General features: G+C 33.1%; 1 protein-coding gene across 1 annotated transcript in view; it reads left to right on the plus strand.

Moving 5' to 3' along the window:
* LOC149792295 (protein kinase C-binding protein NELL2a-like) overlaps positions 1–15990 on the plus strand; it is a 174521-nt gene that overhangs the window by 132199 nt on the left and 26332 nt on the right. The window lies entirely within an intron of this gene.

Consider the following 15990-nt stretch of genomic DNA (forward strand, 5'->3'; position numbering starts at 1 on the left):
GCTAACTAGCCCTAACACACACACACACACACACACACACACACACACACGGAAACTAAAACCTTTATGATTCCACCAGTATCTGTCATATATGTGTAAGGGAAGGAAGGAAGTTAATATACAAGACGGCAAAGTGACCTCTTTCGTTACGTCCTACTTCATACGCAAATGAAGTTGACGAACCTGAGGAAGACGGCTAAGGCTGGAAAGCCTACCTACATACAACTGGAAATTACAAAGAAAGAGATCACTCTCATTTAACTTGAAAACACAGATGTCACTAATAGACAGGTTTCACATATATACAGTGTAATTTAAAATATAAATATCATATTTGAATATTTATTCATAATATATCAGGATACGGTTCACAACGGATTACTAATGCCTTATTCAAAACGATTAAAAATGTATTACGTTTAGTAAAGACTTTATAGTCGATCGAGTATAGAACAACGGTGACGACTTTGTTTTCTTGTAAAAAGAACAATAACATTTGAAGACAGTTAACGGTTTATGTGTCATTCATTTTAACGAATTGATAAAAGTCTCAAGTATGATACATTCACAGAAAGAATAAAACATGTAAAGGATAATGAAAATAGATTTACAAGAAAGAATAATTGTCAATGCAAAATATATTGATCCCTTTAAACGTTTGAACTACTACCACGTTGTTCAAAACTTACCAGATCTGGAATTAGCGGACCGGATTACAAGTATGTAAAGTATATTATGAAGCATCTAAAATTAAATCTTCACTATTGCTACATAAACGAAATACTTTAGTGTTATATAATACCTCTGAAGAATTTGTTTTTGTGAATCAATAATAATAATAATAAAATAGACCCAGCTTATTGTTTCAGTACACCAGGACAAACTCAGATTGATAATATATATCATACCTAATCTATCATACCTAATATAGTTTACCTGATCTATCATACCTTATGGTGGCTTTGCAGATACAGAAAAGAGTTGCTGATGTATCACGTTTCCTACAACAGACTAAACAACCAAGATGGTGACGCAATTAAACTTTTATTGACTGATAAAAATGATGTATTAACGTTGCAACAGACAACTTGTATGAACCAAAATAGAGAGTTTTTACGACTCAAGCGATTACAAAAATGGTTGCATATATATATATATATATATATATATATATATATATATATATATATATATATAATAATTGAAATATTTTATGAATTTTCATTAAACATAATTTTTATTCATATAATAATGATTATGCTTGCTAAGTAAAAGTCAAGTATTGCATTTTGATATGTTCATATTATCATATATAGTAACATATCTCATTCATGTGAGATAATGAGAACACAGAGAAATATATTAATATACTTAGCGCTCACGGAGTTAGCTGTTAGAGCAAATCTTATTCTGTCATACAGGAGACAAATAGTCTCCAATTAATAATTCTGATTGCCTCATCTATCACTTAAGATTATTTTCTCCAGAGTAATTATAAATTCGAATTTTCAGTATATACTACACCGAATAGCTTCTGTACGAGTGTTTTCTGCATGAGCTATTCCTGACTATCTCGGCCTGTACCTTGTTGTTTTGTTGTCACGGACGTTGTAACACATAAACGTCACGAAAATGTTTTTAATCACTCGTCTTGAAAATCTAACCACTACCGTAAGAAGTCCGTATGCCATTAATAAGCATTCGTCCAAGATTCGTTCCCAACTGAATGATATGCACCTCCATTAATCTTAACATCGATATATACGAATACAAAAACGTCTAGGTACACGTTCAATATTGGCTCCTGACCTTAGTATTATAACTTGTAAATATTGATCATGTGTTATGCTGCATTTATTGTATCTAATGCAGTTATGTATTTGATCAAGATGCTTGCATCATGCGTTGTTTTTCCTAGTTGTGAGGAATAACATAGTTTTCATAATTTGCCATCCCATGTAACGTTCTTAGCTTCTACTAGTGTCTCTAAAAACTTCTAGCAATAACCAACAAAAAAGCTAACAACCATTACAACTACAATGAAAAGATGCTCATAAGTGTTCAGTTTAGTAGAAGTTAGATTGCTTAGGTTTTTCCGAAAATGGCGTTCGGATGAGTAGAAGATTATTGATAATGAGCGGTGTCAGAATTATTTAAATACCGAGCAAACAAACCTCTCTTAATTCTTTATTTAAGTAATCAAGTTTTCATTAAATGCATTGGTGTTTTCGGTATTTCTTTATGCAATTTATCATAAGATTTATGAGGATCCAATAACAGTATCACATAATTACTTCTAATTACACATCTGATTATGATTGCTACTGTTCGACATAAATGACAAGAAATATTTATGTTCTCCCCAATTTCAAAACCTAACGGCATTTTGATCTAAATGTTGTCTCAAATTGCTTTAATAAAAAAAAGGTTTCCTCTAAATAACATGTTTTTGATTTTCTTATGATTTCATATTAATTTCCGTTTACAATTTCTTAGTGATATTTACTGAATAAACGAGAGATCTATTGTTTATCAATAATCGAATATAAAAAAATAAATCCATGTCTACCAATAGTTAGCATGCTTACGTTTATTAAAAAAAGTAATGTAAGCCTGCATTATTTAAATTAATAAAGAAAGTCTCCATCTGACTGGTACTTGTATATTGTTAGACGTATTCAGCAAAATGGACTGGAGCATAGTAGGCTACATGAGTAGTAGATATTGTTTGGGGTATGTGAAAATAGAGAGCATATCAAAGAGACCATATAGTTGATCACCATGTCTAAAATATGAATGTGGGTCAGTATTTGTTTTAGCAATAATATGATCTCTGTTGTATAACGAAAATCACATAAATATGTATTTCCAGGTAGTTCATCGATATCGTAACAATCTTAGATTTATTCAACTTTTTTTTCAAATTATCCGCACTTTTACTAATATCATCAATTTCAAGTGTCTTTACTCCCTTGTCTGTGTTGGGTTTCGCTAATGACTTATCTGTTTCTAATTTACCTGTATCAGTTCTTGTACTGAATGCTTAATTATTTTGACATACGTCATTATTCAGTTCATTGTTTGCTATATATTATCGTTTTATTTTTAATAAAATCTTTTTAGGTAATTTGTCAGTACTTCCTTGTACAAGACCAATATTAATAAAACGCTTTAGATCTGTATATAATTTACTTCCTTTTAGGACTTTTGTTTTCCATTATATAGTATAAAAAAAATTAGAGTGACTAAAATCTGATCCTTTAAAGATTTTACTCTATCATATATATCACCGACTTCTCGTAGGTCACTTTCATTGGTCTAATCGTACTTTCACTCTCATTAACCATATTTTGTAAGTCTACTCTCGTTCTATTGACTTCGTAAAGGCACGTCAAGGTCATGCTTTTTCTGCAGCTAGTAAGGTACCAGTAATTATATATTCTTTGAATTTGTTTACAAAATCTTTACAAATGCCATCTAACTTGTTATTATCTTCATCATTCAGTGTCATCTCCTCCTTTACTTCTTTCTTTGAATAATCTGTCGCTGACTGCAAAACGCTATAACCTTCTAGAGATCTCTTTACTGTTTCCGTTATAGGCTTTAATGAATCCATCTCAGATGTTATCATTTCTACGACAGTTTTTAACATTATTTTTTCCACCGACAATTAAGGAATGTAATAGGATATTAATCTTTTTGTAGTTAAATGTTGTCCATTTATAACGATCGTTCTTGTTTTCATCAGTGTTTTTGTGCAACTCTTCAGTTTTAGTAGTTATTTTTTCGATATTCCTATTTAAAAGTGTTAATCATTTATCAGCTTGTTATTTTTATGTTTTCATATCTTTCAAATTGTCTTCATCCAAAGCCTTACGTATCCGTCCATCAACACGTATTTGTTCGAACTTACTCGTAATTGTATGTATCCGTCCATCAACACGTATTTGTTCGAACTTACTCGCAGCTGTACGTATCCGTCCATCAACACGTCTTCGTTAGGACTTACTACCTGTTGTACATATGTGTCCATCAACACGTTTTTTTTCGAACTTACTAGCAGCTGTACGTATCCATCCATTAACACGTCTCATGTCGAACTTATTTGTAGCTGTACATATTTGTCCATCAACACGTCTTTTTTCGAACTCACTAGCAGCTTGTATATATCCATCCATTAACACGTCTCATGTCGAACTTATTTATAGCTGTACATATTTGTCCATCAACACGTCTTTGTTCGAACTTATTAGTAGCAGTACATAATTCGTCCATCAACACCTCTTTGTTCGAACTTAATAGCAGCCATACATACTTGTCGATCATCTTTGTTCGAACTCACTATCAACTGTACGTATTCATCCATAACACGTCTTTGTTCGAACTTGCTAGCAGCTGTATGTATCCGTCCATCAACACGTCTTTGTTCGAACTTGCTAGCAGCTGTATGTATCCGTCCATCAACACGTCTTTGTTCGAACTTGCTAGCAGCTGTATGTATCCGTCCATCAACACGTCTTTGTTCGAACTTGCTAGCAGCTGTATGTATCCGTCCATCAACACGTCTTTGTTCGAAGTTACTAGTAGCTGCAGCAGTTAATGTTACAGCTAAATTTTTAATATGGCTTATGTTCATATTTAGTTCGATGTTTGCTGAAGTTTCTAGCCATGTATGTATCGTCTACATTATTGTTATCGTCTTTCTCTGAGCATTTATAACTAGAATCGCTATTAGTGTTATTTTTGTGTGATTTATTTGTAATACGAATAATAAACTAATTAGAATGAGATAGTCTAAAATATCCGTAATTTGGCATACCAATAAAAGCTATTACTTTGGAGAAAGAAAATATACTAGTTTTTACGCTTCTAAAATCCGCAAGATGTATCTGATTTAGTATATATATATATATATATATATATATATATATATATATATATATATATATATATATATTAGATTTTTGGTTGGGTTTTACATTACATTACATGTAATTATTACTCGAAAATGTTATACCTTGGCACTATGTATCTAACAATAAATGTCTATGATATCTTCCCTGACGTCATTCACAGGCATTCTATCTTTATTTATGTATATTTCAAAATGAAAGAAACCATCGGGTGTTAATATGATTTGGTTTCATTGGTATCGTTTATATAATAGAAACTAATGCGTTTCGTAATCATATGAAAGATTGTAATAGCCTATAATACTATACCGTGGTCGATAATTACGAAATAGCCTATGCTACATTACCATGGTATATAATTACGAAATAGTCTATACTACCATACTGATGTCTATCATTACGAAATAGCCTATACTACCATACCATGTTATATAATTACAATATAGCCTATACTACCATACCATGGTATAAAAGTACGAAATGGCCTATACTACCATACTGATGTCTGTCATTACGAAATAGCCTATACTGCCATACTGATGTCTATCATTACGAAATAGCATATGGTACCATACCAGGGGATATAATTACGAAATAGTATATGCTACCATACCATGGGATGTAATTACGAAGTAGCATATGCTACCATACCATGGGATATAATTACGAAAAAGCCTATACTACCATACTGATGTCTATCATTACGAAATAGCATATACTACCATACCATCGTATATAATTACGAAATAGCCTATACTACCACACCATGTTATATAATTACAATATAGCCTATACTACCATACCATGGTATATAATTACAATATAGCCTATACTACCATACCATGGTCTATAATTACGAAACTAATGATGCTTTTAAATTTACTTGTTTACATAGATTAATTCATTAAAAAATAACTTTTTTTAAATAAATTGCGCTTATCATCACCATATATTTAATTATTTAAGATAGAGATTTTAATAAAGCAAGACTTTAAAATTCATATAGGGCACCTTAAAGTTCTGACGTAATATTAACTGCTTATGTATATATTATACCTGTACAATTACGCATCGAAATTGACAATACGTCCTGCCACACTAGGGCTTCTGTTATTGGCAGGATGGCTGTCTTTTATGGCAAACAAATTGCCTTTAGGTTAAGAATTTTATTCTTTATCATGTATTTCTACTCATCAAAACTGTTTCCTAAATTTAAACTTAAATGTTGTGTGAATGATTTATAGCTTTTCATTCAAGTTTTAAGATCGCTGTGTTTTTTTTTTCGGGGGGGGTGGTATAAATGTGAAAGTCACTGATATAGTGTCTAGCAAAATATTTACAAAATCAGTGGCCTATGGTGGGGATCAGTAGTACATGAGTGTTTATAAGGTTAAAAGATCAGTGGTCTAGCGTTTGCTTGTAATGGTGAAAATCAGTAACTAAGGATGAAGGTAAGTGGTTTGGGGTTTTTCCTAGCATTCTAAGAATCAATTACGTATGTTGAATGGCCTCTGCTGAAGATAAGTGGTCTAGGGTTTTTATAACGTTTCTTTAGTTCAGTTGCCTAGGGTGAAGGGCTGTAGTCTATGTGTTTTTAATAAATTGTTAGGTCATTTACATTTGGCTTCCGTAAATATTGAGAGATTAGGTTTGAGGTTTCGTAAGGTTTTCAAAACTAAATGACAAAAAACAAAGGTATGATGCCATATTAATATTTTTTACAAAATAATGTACAAAAATAAAACCAGTTTAAAGTGGATGAAAATGGTGTTACTAGTTTAAATTGGGATCAATAGGTTAGGTTGTCCATCAATCATATATATCTAGATACACACAAGCAAACCAGCACAGGTGAACGAATACGTTCAGGGATCTTGAAAGTAACCGTTATCTTATATAGCGTCTAGGCAAAATTGTATTATTTCCCAATTTTAAAATGACGTTTCCAATGGAGAGACGCAAACTTTCTCGGCGAAAATGTACGCTGAATTACTGTATAGTCAAACTACAGGACTGTTTCAACAAGTGAGATGTGAAAAGCTTCCCCATGCATTTCGACAAGACGTTTTCCTTTTTCTTTTAAGCTGAGTGTTAATTAAAACTATTGCTTCTTTGTCAAAAACGTTTTGTGTTTTCTTTTAGGATTTAGTAAACTAAGTCGTATTAATTGTCTACCCCCACCGCCACCCCTCACCACCCACCCATTCATGGTCTACATCCACCATACATATTATCGTGGTAAGACGCTTATTTTAGACAAGTTGTATTCTTTAATGAACATTTTCAGACGTGTTCCAGTTGTGCGGTAAATCCACCGTGGATTTATGCAGAACAAACTTCGCTCTTAAAAGAGTTGTACCCACAATATTCTTAAGACCACCAACGTTTGCCGTCGATACCATTCTCAGAACCTTAATCTAAGATTGAGTTTCTGTAAACAGACTGGTTTTCTCCTCGGTTCCAAGAAGCCATATCCCAAAGTAAGAGTAAATGGATGCCATTCAGTTCAGGAGTAAAAAATATAAAATAGTTGAGACAATTGGCGTTTGTGTTGTCTGTATTGTAATCAATACAATTAGTCTGATGTGCGACACAACTTTGAATATTAAATAGACTTTGAACACATACGCATCATACGGGGCGGAATTTCAATCTTCTCACCTCAATGACGAGATAAAGCACGTCAACAGACGCCCAGGGCTGAATCAAGAACCAAATGATCTGAGAAACAAATTTGAAATGAAACGCCACCTAGAGCAAATTTATGTCGATCTGGACTCTTGAAATGTCAGAAAAGTACTTTCTTCTAAAGTGCCATGCTAAAATATTGGCTTTTAAAAAGCCATGAAACTGAAGGCCTTTGAGAGTTAGTTATGAAATGATGGATAGAAAAGCGTGTATTTAGGTCAATGCTGTAAGAGAAAGCACTTAACGTTCGGGGCAAATGTTCCGCAATATGCTTACTCTTTCAATGTAATGGCTATTCAAAATCTATTAACTTCAGCTGAAAGGTTTCACTTGATGCACATGCACTATTTTTGGCTATATTCATTGATTTTGGGTGGTCGAAGTCTCATAAATATTAAAAGAACATTGTAATCACGCGGACTAGAAACGCTTCAAAACCAATGAAAAGAAAATAAAATAAATAACAGACAACAATATTTCTGAAATAAATTCATTACGTAAACTTTTGCCACATTTGAGTAACATTCTCTGTACCTTTCCTTCTACTTATCTCTAATACAGTCTCAGTGGAATTTCAAGAAAATCAAAAAATGACAAAATGAACATAGTATGCAAATTACTATTAATATGTTGAAAAGGTTTTATGTACGCGACATTTGACAGCTTTATTTCTATATGCTTCTCATTTCTATTGCCGTGCAAAGCTTAGCTAGGCAACAGGCTGTATATGTTTCAAGTACGCGACTCTGACAGCGATTGTTTCTATATACTGCTAGGATAATGCGCAGGCGGTGGACAGATTGGCTTAACATTAATTTGACCATCTGCTCTACATAATGCTGACGGAATGAGGAAAAAGAAGTCCGGAGTTATGAACATGAAAATTCCTTTACTCATTTGACATCCTCACCTGGTCTTTGACACAAACGTGCTGAATAGTTGTCGGGTCATTACCACTCTTAGCTGATAAATATATTTTGTTCGCAACAGCTATTCGTAAGACTCGTTTGTGTCATTGTGCAAATATGTTTGAGGTAGTTATATTTATTGCTTTATAAGTGACATTTCGTGTATGTCTGTGTATGTGTTTCCCACCGTGCTCTTAATCATCCCTTAACGGAAACTTTGATTTAGGTGAAAACATACTTTATGTATATTTAATTTTTTAATTTGCATTGTTCGTTAGTATTTTTATATTTTATTATATCGTATGGGTTATGTAAAATTGTATTTCGTAGCTGACCCTGTCCAAAGTCAAGTTCATTGTCTACCTGACCAGAATCATTGATATTTTTTTATTTCTGTAAAAAGCTAATGTATAGTTTATATTTTCTCTGTAAGTTGGGTTTATCATGAGGATCATTATTGATAGACGTAAACTTATTTATTTTGGTTTGAGTCTTGGACATTGTGTTTACCATGTTCTCAATTATAACTTTAGTAACAAATTCTTCTAGAATAAAATTTTCCATGAAGTAATAGCTCTTCTTTTTTTTTTTTCTTCTTTTTTTTTTGGTATTCGACCACCGAATCTGGAGATCGTTGTTAGTCGTCCATTGGCGTTTAAGCTCAGTCTTCGATGATCTTAGATCAGTTAGGTTAGAGATATACTATGGAGAAAGATGGTTTAGTTTAATGGCTTATATGTCATGATGCATTTAAAATAAAGAATACGTTTTTGTATGGGTCACCATTGCAGACGTGACAGCAAAACATTCGAGGGAGTCATAACAGGGCGTTTCAGTATCATTTGGGATGCCCTTTTCTGGAGTTTATCAATTCTGGACAGATTATAATTGGATATGTTTCTCCCATATGGTACAGGCGTAGTCTATCAGTTATAGGTTTTTTTGTTTTTTTAAATCAAGGAATCAAATACTTAGGGTTGCATATTTTATTTAATTATTACGACAAGATTTTTTTCATGAATTAGACTTTAGAAATATGCTAAAAATCATGCACCCTACAGCAGGTTTCAAATCAATGATCATTGTATTGTAGTGAATCGTATAATCTCTAATAAAATTGTAATAAAATCTAAAAGAGTACTACATCACAATTATGCATGAAGATTTAAAAATGTATAAATTATATATTTGTTTAAAACATATACATCAGTGCGAATCAACTGACCAGAGAAATGTTTCAGTTGACATGTTCCTCATAGCCAAACTTCCTTTAGCAGATCAAAAGAGAGTACTTACATTCTAAACACTACGATCACCTCTGATTACCCTCAAGGGCCTGTTCCTAAAGACCTGTTGGACTAACCTGGTTGCCATTACTTTACCGGAAGGTCCATATTTACAATCATGAAAATAATATAGCCATGTAATTATGGCCTGAATACCAGCCTAACAACCCGGATGTAGGGCAACAGCCAGACGGATTGGCATTGTTAATGATATTTTTAGATTTTGAGAGTAGAAGCTTGTTTACGGACAGTTCGTTTATAATCTAAACATGAATGACATTAAAGGGAACTGGAAGGATGTGAGAGGGACTAAGGTTTATATTTTCTCCGTTTTTATTCTTATATTCTTCAGAGAACTTTCCAAGTTAGACAAAAGTGAACCAAATACAAGTGAAATGAAATGTAATTAAATATTATGACGCCATATTGAAAGAATCCGAGTGAAAACAGACCGGATAATGAAACATTTTCTAATGACTATTAAGCAGGACGGGAATTATTTTGGACTGACCTCATCACCTTTTCTTACTTACATTTTCAAACAAGCTGTATAGCGATTTTATGAGGTGGCTTCTTTAAAATACAAAGGCACCATTTTTAATATTTCTAATGAAATTAGTAGAAATGTGAGATTCTGGTTCAAGCATACGAGATTGTAACTGAATTGTATTGATAATATCATCGAATCATCTCAAAAATGTTATTAATCATGAAAGAGAGAAAATATTTCAAATCCTACGACTTAGCATTCCATATTTTCTGATTATTTTCATACCATTCGAATCTTACCAATTCAAGTCTGTTTCAAGTATATGTTTGTGTCCAGCATTTTGTTAATCACATTTTCTTTATCTTGGCACACTTTGTAAGAACTGATAGTAGCATACTGTGGAATTCCTCGAATTTCCCGAATAATCTCTAACCAGACGTGCATAATTCACATTTGACGTTTTCTTTTTTCGAAAGGTGGATCTAATTTAGAAGTAATTGCAAAATAATGCATTTATATCAAAGACCTTCTCAGGCACGCTTGACACTTTTTGGAGAAAACAATGTTTAGGTATTACTGGAGATACGTTCGAGTCTTGGAAACCAAAGCATTCTTTACATTTGCATTGGATATATTGCGACTGTTTTATGTAATAAATTTTCTTTAATAACCTATGTGGGGGAATAGAAATCCTCATTTTCTTCTTCGTGCGGATGTACTGAATAAATATGTTTGATCTGCAATTTTAGTTGAAATTTGACTATTGGCATTTAATAGGGATGAAGTCAATTATTTTTCAATAGGCTTAAACGTCTATTGGTCCCTGCATAAAAAGTGGATTTCTGATGATTTCGTGTGCTTTTGTGTATGTCTGATAAATGTATTCTTTTTTTTGTTGTTGTTGAAGATCTTTAAAAACTAATTTGATTTCAGTGACAAAAGCTATCGCTTATTGTCTGTTGCATTATTTTATGTATTTATTTTTTTTATTATTTTTTTTTGGGGGGGGGGCACCAGACAGATGCCCCCCCCCCACCTAGCCAAAGAATAAAAGTGTTTTTATGTTTCACTGAGTCCCCCAGATATGTTGCTTTGTTTTTTAGTTTAAACAGAATTTCGATCAAAAATTTTAAACGAATTTTTGACGGGGTATTTATTTTCTAGTGTATTCTATAAGATTGTTCTTCCGAGTCGGTTTCGATCACCTGACTCGGGGTCCCTCTCCTAGTATCTTTGTTACCTTGGCTAAAGGTCGCCTACGTCCCGTGTTTGCTGTGTGTGAATGTGCTATATGTTTGTTCGTTCTATAGTTGTGTTCGTGTTGGGACAGCCGTCTATATCGAATTCTTCCCCAGTTGTCCTGCGATCCTTATAACACGGATCTTCTAGATTTTGTACATATTTATATTTCCAAGTTTTTAGAATAAGAATTTTGAATTTTGGGCGAAATAACGGTGTAATAATATTTTAGGGGAGAAAAAAAAAACTATTGTTTTAGTGTGTGCTATGTGTGTGTCTTTCTTCGCAAATCTATATTCTGCTGAGGTCAGCAGTGTTCGAGAGAGCTCCATATTTACTTTATTTTTATACTTCACTCTCTTTATTATGTTTCCGAAAAGGGTTGCCAAAAATTGTATTTCCTATACAGTCGAGTGACAGTATAGGTGTTAGTATAGATTGGTTTCTATTGTGTTGTGTGTCTACTTTTCCGGACCATGTCGCATGTCTGTTCCTTCCTTCCTAGCTCCATGTGAGTGTAGGTCTCTGTCCGTGTTTCGTTCCTATAATTCTCAAAGATAAAAGAAAGGTATTAGTATTCAATATACATTTGCTTAAGTGTAAATGGAGAGGTATACGTTCTACTATTATTTATCAAGAGTAGGCAGGAGTAATGTCCCATTGGGGTAACTACCGTTGGTAGTTATCATTACATATGCCTCTCACTCTAGTTTGTTTTCCTATGACTATTATTTGGCCACAGGCCCTCATTGTTGTAACGATATAGTCAGTAATTTTATATAGAGTATTTTTAGTAAAATTCCCATCAATATATAAAATGCTTTGTTGTTTATATTTATCTGTTTTGTTTATTTCAGCTATTACCTTTTCCCTATTAATTTTTGTTTTTTCACATTGTATTATCACATGGAATTTAAAAAATGGGCCTCTTTTACACAGTGGACATTTTGGCGGTACTCTGACCATGCGCCGTCTCACTGCAGCCTCTCCTGTCAACTGTTGCATTAGCGCTGTAATCAAGAACGCAACACTTGCCATCAAATCCTGCAACATTTTGATCAAATTAAACCGTAGGGATCGATCCGGCAGACCAAGATGTTCCATCGATTGGACCCTGCACCTTTGTTCTGCAGGTCTAGTCACACTTCAGTGATAAGTAATTATTAGTCTCCCTTCTGGCGCTTAGAGTTTTCTGTCTGTAGCTTGGTGTATACGATCAACAGTGTGATTAATCCATCCTCTGACAGGATGGCTCAACAGGAGATGATTAAGAGCGAGTTTGGGGGGGGGGGATGGTGGTTGTTGTTTTCTTTCTTTCATCAATGTATGCTTCCGAAAGTTGCCAGTGAGTCAAGAATAAAAGCGATAATAACAGTTCGAATTATATTATTTTCCCATCACAATTCTGCAGACCTCCAAATTTGTTGAGCATAATAAAACTTCAGTAACTCAAATATTAATCTCTCGAAAACCTAGTCGATGCCATTCAATAGGGTATACTAAATTTACAAATAATTCTTCGAGATAGTGAGATAAATCAAAGGCTGTTGACTGAGTTAAAAAGGGGTCCATCACTGTACGGAAGAGGTATTATCATAACCTAAGCATATAGTTTACCTTACTTATTTGATTATGTGTGGGGAAAAGGTAGGTGTTAATTTTTTCATGATGTGCATCACATTTTCTTGACCACGGAGTTTAATCGCAGACTTATGGTATCAAAATCACTTGCGTTTCAAAACACAAAATCGCAAAGCAGGAACAAAAACGTTTTTGTTTTTTGTTGTTGTTGTTGTTTGTTTTGTTTTGGTCTTTTTGGTATTTCGTGCAAACTTTAAAACATGTTAATTCAACAATAGATTGAGCTATAGGTAACTTTAGTAAAATCAATATTTTATGTGATTACGTTGGTCAGAACTCCATTTATGTTATTACGATAGTAAGAAATCAGTTTGTCCAAAACATATGCATTTCTTCAAGGATATGACCTGTATATAACGCACATTTCTGATGCTATTTGTGAGCTAAACTTAAACAGCTGCTTCTGGCACATAGTTTACTTCACTTGTATTATAATTACGTTTGGAATGCAGGATGAATAAGGGTAAATTTTAGAAACGAAATGAGGCCAAAACAGATAACACAATGACTTCATATGTGGCTAGACTGCTCATAATTTAAATCTATATTAGACCACTGAAGTATTGTAACTATAATTAAAACTGCGAAACTGTAGGTATTTCACTCGAACATTAATTAGTAAAAAGTAATTATATCTCATTTATCATCGTGTTGGGGTTTGCAAAGAAAAATGTTTGAGATATTTATTTTTACCTCCATGCATAAAGAGTTTCTTTGCTGTTTTCACGCAAGACGTGATCTGAAACATTCAAAGGCCACCCTAGCTGGCCTAAGCATTATCAGTATGCTAAAAGAGAATAAATGATAATGAATCACTCTCCTGACAGATAGGTTTTCCAGCTCAATCCAGTGTGATACTTAGTAATAGACAAATGGATGGTACGTACAATGCCTAGTGCCAAGTAGAAAAGAAAACATGTCTTTTCCATTGATTGGGTTACAAACATTCCTCTCGTTACATGCTTCTAACAGACGTGGGCAGTATACATTTATTTTCATATGGAACTATCCACGTTCGATTTTTAGCCTACGTTAACTAAAATAAAGTCAGTTATACTTTTTGTATTATATAAGAAAACGTCCCGAGCTCCATTTATCTAAATTATAATTTATTGAAATATTCAAATCTTCAACAATCTGGTTTTCTGCAGTTGAGCATGACCATGAGAGGGGGTATTCATTTTCAGAGCGGAAAACTGAAGATCTAAAACCACCATCGTAAAGATAATCCAGGAGAAATGCTTGAGTCTCCTCCGATGATACGACAACATGGTTGATTTCCGTAAATTAAGACCCCTAATGTTATAAGTTGATTTAGTGATTTTTAGGTACTCTCAGTACTTAATTGTTTTTCAGAAAATGTAATTGAACAATTCTGATATTGCACTATAATTTGTAATTTCGAGAATTGTAACAACCATGTAATTCACAAAGAATTAAACCGTCGATAAAAAATTGAAAAACGTAATCGTCGATAAAAAATAGAAAACGTAACTGCCGATGAAAAAAAAAAAGAAATTAACCGTCGCTGAAAAGTGAAAAATGTAACTGTCGATGAAACATGAGTCATGATATTTAATGCTACTTCTTTTGAAAATTAAAAAAACTTGTATTTTTCTCCAAATATCCGAATACAATTTATCGAAAATTTGAAAATGGAATCCACAACATCATGTCGCATTTTGTGAAAATATCGTATTATGCTCAATTTGTAACCACATTCAAAAGAAGTACTTGTATCTGAAACGATTTTAACCATGGTGGTAATAGGTCCTATATATTTTAACCATGGTGGTAATATGTCCTATATATTTTAAACATGGTGGTAATAGGTCCTATATATTTTAAACATGGTGGTAATAGGTCCTATATATTTTAAACATGGTGGTAATAGGTCCTATATATTTTAAACATGGCGGTAATAGGTCCTCTATTCTGTAAGCATGGTGTTAATAGATCATATACGTGTTAAACATGGTGGTAATAGATCCTATATATTTTAAATATGGTGGTAATAGGTCCTCATTTCTGTAATCATGGTGTTAATAGATCATTTACGTGTTAAACATGGTGGTAATAGATCCTATATATTTTAAACATGGTGGTAATATGTCCAGTATACTTTAAACATGGTGGTAATAGGTTATGTATACTTGAAGCATACATAAAATAATTTGAGTGATTATGTAATTTCTTATTTGTTAATATTCTGTGGATTCCTTTATCAAACATTCTTACCTAATTCTCAGTGAGCTATTTACATATTGTTATAATATTTGATTTCAAACACCATCATACGCATCTAAAGAAATTTAAATTATACGTGTTTCCTCTCACTCTTGATAATGTGGTAAAACAATTTCAGACTTTTGTTTCGATATATGTATATATATGTAAAGTTTTGGGAATTTGCAAACCTATCCGCCTAGATCAATATTGTAATAGGCAAAGGGGTCTCTTTACCCAGCGCATTCAACCCTAGCGTGAATCCCGCTAGAAGTCACTTGTTTTCCCCTGATATCCAAAGACTTCTCGACAACAATTGTTTAATGAAAATTCCAACGCGTCTAGACTATAAATAATTTCCTCTAATCAGTGCATGACAACAAATATCACAACTTCACATTTACATCACAACTTCACAGTTGCATGCCTACCTCACAACTATATGGCTTCTTTTTATTACATTTCCATAACGTAGCGCCAGTACTTCACGACGTGTAAATATACAACTCAGCCACCAAATACATGGAACTATTTTTCCTACTGTAACCTACTTCAGTCAAATCATGATTTTAAGCCTCATTTAGCCCGTAACTCTAAGC

The sequence above is a fragment of the Sinohyriopsis cumingii genome, chromosome 9 (assembly GCF_028554795.1).
Source record: "Sinohyriopsis cumingii isolate HCF-2022 chromosome 9, ASM2855479v2, whole genome shotgun sequence".
In the NCBI taxonomy this organism is placed as follows: domain Eukaryota; kingdom Metazoa; phylum Mollusca; class Bivalvia; order Unionida; family Unionidae; genus Sinohyriopsis; species Sinohyriopsis cumingii.